General features: G+C 48.6%; 1 protein-coding gene across 2 annotated transcripts in view; it reads right to left on the reverse strand.

The window, feature by feature from the left end:
* LOC141201470 (uncharacterized) overlaps positions 1-7,186 on the reverse strand; it is an 86,821-nt gene extending 79,635 nt beyond the window's left edge. For both annotated transcript variants that reach the window (XM_073663465.1, XM_073663464.1), the window contains exons 1-2: positions 7,102-7,186; positions 4,797-4,869 (exon numbers count right to left, since the gene is read on the reverse strand). The gene's annotated coding sequence lies outside the window, so the exon portion shown is untranslated. The remainder of the gene's footprint in view (positions 1-4,796; positions 4,870-7,101) is intronic.
* Between the last annotated feature and the right edge of the window lie 235 nt (positions 7,187-7,421).

Raw genomic sequence — 7,421 nt, forward strand, 5'->3', positions numbered from 1 at the left:
GAGACACCTGCCAGCCGGTCGCCTCCTTCCTCTTCCAGTACCTGCTGCCCCGTGGCAGCATATAGCTATGGACTTTATAACAGATCTCCCTGTCTCTGCCGGTTCACGGTTATTTGGGTGGTCGCTGACCGCTTTTCCAAGATGGCTCACTTCATTCCCCTGCCGGGCCTCCCGTCTGCACCCGAGCTGGCTAAAGACTTTATCCGCCACATCTTCCGTCTCCATGGTCTGCCCCTCCACATCGTGTCGGATCGTGGGGTTCAGTTCACCTCACGCTTCTGGAGGGCCACATGTAAGCTGCTAGACGTCACCCTGGACTTCTCCTCCGCTTACCACCCACAGTCCAATGGTCAAGTGGAGCGGATCAATCAGATCCTGACCAGTTACCTCCGGAACTTCGTTAATGCCCACCATTCGGACTGGGTGGATCTCCTACCATGGGCCGAATTCTCTTACAATAATCACGAGAGCGAATCTTCCTCCAAATCCCCGTTTTTTGTAGTCTTCGGTCAGCATCCTCGGATCCCATTTCCCGTCTCCACCTCGGTGGACAATCCGGCTGCGGAATCTCTCGTTAGCGAATTTTCCTCCATTTGGGAGAGTACCCGATCCGCACTCCTTCAGTCGTCCGAGCGGATGAAAAAACACGCTGACAAAAAACGCCTGGATCCTCCACAATTCCGTCCTGGAGATAAAGTCTGGCTCTCGTCCAAGTATGTCCGGCTCAAGGTTCCTTCCTACAAGTTAGGGCCTCGGTTCATCGGCCCACTGGAGGTTATCAAACAAATCAACCCGGTGGCCTATAAATTGAAACTCCCGGCCAACTTGGGGATCCCTAACTCCTTCCATGTGTCTCTCCTCAAACCCGTGGTACTTAACTCTTTTTCCAAGTCTACAGGTACGCCCCCTGCTCCGGTTTCCGCTGAAAACGAGTTTGAGGTAGAGAACATTCTGGCCACCAAAAGGGTAAGAGGAAAGACCTTTTTTCTAGTAGATTGGAAGGGGTTTGGTCCTGAGGAGAGAACGTGGGAGCCCCGGGAGAACATCCATGCCCCTCTCATCCTTGGTAAATTTCTATCTGGCCTAAAAAAGGGGGGGCCTAAAGGGGGGGTACTGTAGCGTCGGCGTCCCTGCCTCGTGCTAGGCAGGGACGCCGTTCCCCTCACCTCTCCGCTCCGTGCCCGGTGTCTTCCTCCCGCTCTGCTGGGAGCGCGCGCTCCTTCCCGGCCACTGCGCTTAGGGCGCGCGCGCGCTCCCCCTCTCTTGAAGGGGCCGCGTGCGCCGTCCTAAGGAGTCCTCGGCCAATGGCCGGAGGACCTCTCCATATATAAGGCACCTCCTCCAAAATGGAGGTGCCCGAGCAATGTTGTTGCATAGCCTATCACTCTGCTTCAGCCCTCAGGTCCCGTTACCAGATACCTGCCAGTTACCTGCCAGTTACCTGCCAGTTTCCTGCTTGATACCTGCCTGATACGTGTCTATCTGCTGACATTCCTGCGGTCCGACAGTCTGCCTACCAGCCCTGCCAGTCTGTCTATGGATCTGTCGGCCCGCTCACCTGGGAGCGCTCACCTGCTACCTGCCTGCTAGCCTACCTGGAGGCTCTGCCGTCACGTGTCGTGACCACCTGCCTGTCCAGAGACTCGTACCCGCTCACCTGGGAGCGCTCACCTGCTACCTGCCTGCTAGCCTACCTGGAGGCTCTGCCGTCATGTGCTGTGACCACCTGCCCGTCCAGAGACTCTTGCCCGCTCACCTGGGAGCATCCACCTGCTACCTGCCTGTTAGCCTACCTGGAGGCTTAGCCGTCACTTGCTGTGACCACCTGCCTGTCCAGAGACTCTTGCCCGCTCACCTGGGAGTGCTCACCTGCTACCTGCCTGCTAGCCTACCTGGAGGCTCTGCCGTCACTTGCTGTGACCACCTGCCCGTCCAGAGACTCTTGCCCGCTCACCTGGGAGCGTCCACCTGCTACCTGCCTTTTAGCCTACCTGGAGGCTTAGCCGTCACTTGCTGTGACCACCTGCCTGTCCAGAGACTCTCGCCCGCTCACCTGGGAGCGTCCACCTGCTACCTGCCTGCTAGCCTACCTGGAGGCTCAGCCGTCACTTGCTGTGACCACCTGCCTGTCCAGAGACTCTTGCCCGCTCACCTGGGAGCGTCCACCTGCTACCTGCCCGCTAGCCTACCTGGAGGCTTAGCTGTCACTTGCCGTGACCTCCCGCCTGTCAAGAGACTGTCCCCGTCACTTGCCGTGACCTCCTGCCCTCTTACCCAGTTACTGTCCCCGTCACTAGCCGTGACTGCCTGCCCGCCTTCCCTGGGAGCCACCCGCTTCCTTACAAGGACTGCCCCTTTGTATAGTTGCTCAGAGGTTCCACCTCCCAGACCCGTTACAGCAACTATATGCAAAATGTAAATTTTTCATCTTAATTGTTTATTTTCATCTGGTATATTGAGAATAAAACCCAAACAACTCAATGTCCAAAAATACATTTCTGACATTTAATAAAAATTTATCAGTGACCAATATAGCCACCGTTCTTCTCAATACTAGTGATAAGCCATCCATCCATGGAGTCTATTAGTTTCTTAATCTGTTGACGATCATCTTTGTGGGCAGCACCAGGCACAGCCCCCGACGCTGATCAGAGAGGGGACTGTTCTCCTTCACCATAAATCTCAAGTTTAAGAAAAGCTCAAAAGTTCTCAGGAAGGTTTAGATCCAGTGAGGAAAAAGTCATGACATTAGTCTTTCATCTTTAAGGCCTTTCCGGGTACTGAGCAGTGAAGACTTTGATGCTGCCATTGAGCATTCTCCCGCAGAACAATTCTGTTGTGTTTTTTTTTAAAGTTGCAGATTTTTTCTGTACCTCTGTTTAAAGAAAGCGTCATCTAAAAATTTGCAGCAGGTTTCAGATTTGATTTTGAGTACATATTCAATTAAAAAAAGTCCAACTAGCTCATCTGTAGTAATACCAGGCCATAGCATTGCCCAACTCCATCTTGCTGGCGTCTGAGTTGAAGTCTAGGTCTGTGCCCATTAATGATCCAGCCATAAGCCCATCCATCTGCTCCATCGAGAGTCACTCTCATCAGTCCATAAAACCTTTAAAAAAAATCTGTCTTCAGCTTTCTTTTGGTTATGTCTTGATGTTTGCACTTGTGTCTTGTTGGTGGTGATTGATATTCAGCCTTGGCCTTGTCTCTGAACACTGAACACCTAGTTCATCTGGGCCTCCAGGGAGGCTGCAATTCTGGAATACGACAGTACTGGAGGATAATATCTTCCTGGTCGCTTCACGTTTGAGTCTTCTGAAATCTTTTGCAGTTAATGTTATTCTGTATATATTTTTTGCAACCCTGTAGACTTTTGAAGCTTCTGTGGTCACTCCCCAATATCTGAGCAATTTAAGGAGTGCTGCATCCCTCTGTTAGACTTTTAACCATTTTTGACTTTTTAGAGTCAGTTAAAACTCTTTTTGGCCCATTTTGTCTGAGGACAAGAAGCTGTCTAATAATCCCCCCCCCCCCCGATAAAGGGTGTCAATATCCATAGGCCACACACCCCTCATTACACAAATACACATCACCTGATCTTCTTTATTTTTCGGACTATAAGACGCACCGGACCATAAGATGCACCTAGGTTTTAGAGGAGGAAAATAGAAAAAAAAAATTAAGCCAAAAATGTGGTCATGATGCCCTGTTAAGGGGGAGGGGGTCTACTGCTGACACTGTTATAGGGGTATTGTCCCCCAATTCTGTTAATATGCCCCATCCTGGTATATATGGCCCCCTTTTCCCTGTTATATGTGGCCCTCATCCCCATCCTAATATGCATGGCCCCCTCTTCCTTCTTCCTGGTATGTATGGCCCCCCTCACACCCATCCTGGCATGTATGGCACCTTCATCCCTCTTCTTCGTATGTACGGTACCTTCATTCCTCTTCCTGGTATGTATGGCACTCTTCATCCCTGTGTGTATGGCCCCCTTCATCCCTGTATGTATGGACCTTTTCATCTCTGTATGTATGGACCCGCTCATGTCTCATCCCTGTATGCATGGCGCCCCTTATGCCTCATCCCTGTATGCATGGCCCCCTTTATCCTTGCATGCATGGCCCCCTTCATCCCTGTATGTATGGCCCCCTCATCCTGGCATGCTTGGCACCCCCTGATCTCCATCACGCTGCACAGAAAAAAATAAACAATCATACTCACCTCCTCTCTCCTCCAGCGCTGTGTTCCGCTCTGTGCCGGAATAGTCACTGCTCCCCACGCTGGGACTGCATGCGAGGGGAGCAGTGACCTTCATTCTCCCTAATAGCGCGCACGCTGTAGCCGCAGCACCGCTCCTGCTGTGCTCGGCTGTCAACATGCCCGCTATCAAAGTCCATTAATATTCACCACACCCATGGGATATTCACTGGGCGTGGGGAGCAGTGAATATTCATTTTCTTTAGTAGCGGGCACAGTGTAGGCTGCAGCAGGCGGCTGCTGCCTCCTGTGCCCCACTACTTCGCCACTGTCACTGTCGCTTCCCTCACAGCTACAGTATTTATGTATATCGGACTATAAGACGCACCTCCGACTTATCTCCAAAATTTTGGAGGAAAAAAGGTGCGTCTTACAGTCCGAAAAATACAGTACTTCATCCAATAACAAATGTTTATATAGCTTGCATTTGTAAAATTTGCATAAAAATGATCATATGGTCAAAATATTCACTTGCCTAATAATTGCGCGCACAGTGTATGTTTCAAGTGATCAAGAAAACTATTTTTTATTCTCACCTGCTATAATCTATGGGTGCAATGTTCAGGAATCATCCCTCAATCCATAGAACGTGGATTCCACATCTCACCCCTGACAAAGCCAAAAAGTGAAAATAGTTAGGCAATATTCTGAAGCTTGTCTCCATTGTGATTATGATATGTTATAAGCAAGTTTAAATCTCTCAGTTATGTTAATGTGTATTAGGGGTGCACTGTTTTTTTATGGTAATACAAAAAGAAATACTGGCATGGTGGCAACTAGCACAGTGAAGTGAATGCTCAGGTGTTACAAAAAATAAATGATTACAACCATATCCTGTAGAATACAGCAAAAGAGGAGAAGAAACCTATTAGTGGTGTGGGGCACTAAAACTATGGGGGTAACAAAGATGAGGATCATTACTGCATATGGCAATGAGAGGGGGGCTATTACTTTATAGGGCACTATAGATGGTTATAGCACTATGTGGAAGTGGGGACAAATGAGCAGGACAACTAAGGAGAGTAATGAAAAATATATATATAAAAAAGACAAAATATTAAAAAACACACAAACAATAAATGTTTATATCATTCCTCTCCCCCCAAAGTAAATAGCAAAATGTAATACATTGAAAACATTATTCGGTATTGCCATGCACATAACTGCCTGAATTAATACAATATTTAAATATTTTTTCCCATGTGGTATAAATCGAATCACTAGGAATAATGTTTTTGATCACCACAATTCCACATAAAAATGTAATAAAAAGCTACTAAAATGTCATATTTCCTCCAAAATTGTATCAGAAAAAAATTAAGAAAACAAGAAATAATCATTGAAACCGGGCCATCGATGGAAGAATGAAAATAGTTACAGGTCTCAGAAAATGGCGACACGGAATAATTGTTAGATACTAAATTTTCAGCCCTGGTGACATCATAGATGTAGCGCATTAGACCGCTGCAGTCAACCACTGATCTCAGAACTGATGCCAATTTATTCAGTATGAACCGTTGAGCTCAGTGATTGGCTGTCACACACGCTAAAGACATGACATCACCACTGCAACCTATAAAGAAGACCCGAGCAGCAGCAGAGAGCCGGCACTGGAGCAGGGGAAGGTGAGTAATGCTGATTATAGTATTTGTTACACAGGCTCGTAGATTGTATACAGAACACTGAAAGGGGAAACCTCTTCTATGATACTCCTCTCTGATGTTGGTCCAGGGCACATTGTGGTGTTCAAAGTTATAATGAACGTCAGACAGGAATAATGATGAGATGGCCACATCATGCTGAGGACTTTGCCACACACTTCAAAAAAAAGATCTACCAATCAAGAAAAGTCTTTATTTTCCCCCCACCACAACCCCTTTGTGTACCAGACCAATTTCCTTCCCCTATTACCTCCCTCTCGAACATCACTGAAGGAGAGCTTACTCGCCTCCTCTCCAAATCACAACTCACCACTCGTACACTCGACCCCATCCCATCCCACCTCCTCCCCAACCCCACTACTCCACTTATGCCGGCCCTAACCCACCTCTTCAACCTATCACTAACCTCTGGTACCTTCCCTTCTGCTTTCAAACATGCCACAATCACACCTATCCTCAAAAAGACATCCCTCGACCCGACCGCTTTGTCAATCTATCGCCCCATATCGTTGCTACCAATCGCTTCCAAACTCCTTCAGCAACATGTTCACGCTAAACTTTCTCCCCATCTCTCATCTAACTTGCTCTTTGACAGCCTACAATCCGGCTTCCGCCCCCACCATTCCACTGAAACTGCCCTGACCAAAATTACTAATGACTTACAGCCAAAGCTAACAGATAATTCTCCATACTCTTCCTTCTAGACCTGTCCTCTGCCTTCGACACAGTTGACTACTGCCTCCTACTACAGATCCTCTCTTCCTTTGGAGTCAAAAACCTCGCCCCATCCTGGATCCCCTCATACCTTTCCAACTGCACATTCAGCGTCTCCCACACTACCTCCTCAGCCCACCACCTCTCTGATGGAGTCCCCCAAGGCTCTGTCCTAGGACCCCTACTCTTCTCCATCTATACCCTTGGCCTGGGACAGCTCATAAATCCCCATGGCTTCCAGCACCATCTGTACGCTGATGACACCCAGATCTACCTCTCTGGCTCAGACGTCACCTCTCTGCTGTCCAGAGTCACGGAGAGTCCATCAGCCATATCCTCCTCCTTCTCCTCTTGCTTCCTCAAGCTCATCAGTGATACTAATGTGTGTACAGTGCTGCGGAGTATAGAGGCGATATAGCAGGAAGAGGAATATCCTGATAGAGAGAAATGAGGTATCTCCACATACCTCCACCTGCAGAGTCGCCACCACATATATGGCTGTTCTGTGCGCACAGGACCTGTGATGAGGTCACAGGAGGGGAGGAGTCAGGGGTCACATGATCACAGGTCAGCGGGTGCAGGACGGTGGGGTCTGTGTCCCTACAGTTTGGAGATAATTAGAGATTGCTGTCAGTGGGAAACAAGATGATCCTGGAGTTCTGATGTCTTTAATGGCTGACGAAGATAAATAATGATGTCACCAGCGAGCTGCTGTCAGACATCTTAGGTGTCACCAGTCCATGAGGAAGAGACCGGAGATGTCTGACAGCAGCTCGCTGGTAACAT

The sequence above is a fragment of the Phyllobates terribilis genome, unplaced genomic scaffold (assembly GCF_046119375.1).
Source record: "Phyllobates terribilis strain yellow unplaced genomic scaffold, ASM4611937v1 Scaffold_116__1_contigs__length_5312468, whole genome shotgun sequence".
In the NCBI taxonomy this organism is placed as follows: domain Eukaryota; kingdom Metazoa; phylum Chordata; class Amphibia; order Anura; family Dendrobatidae; genus Phyllobates; species Phyllobates terribilis.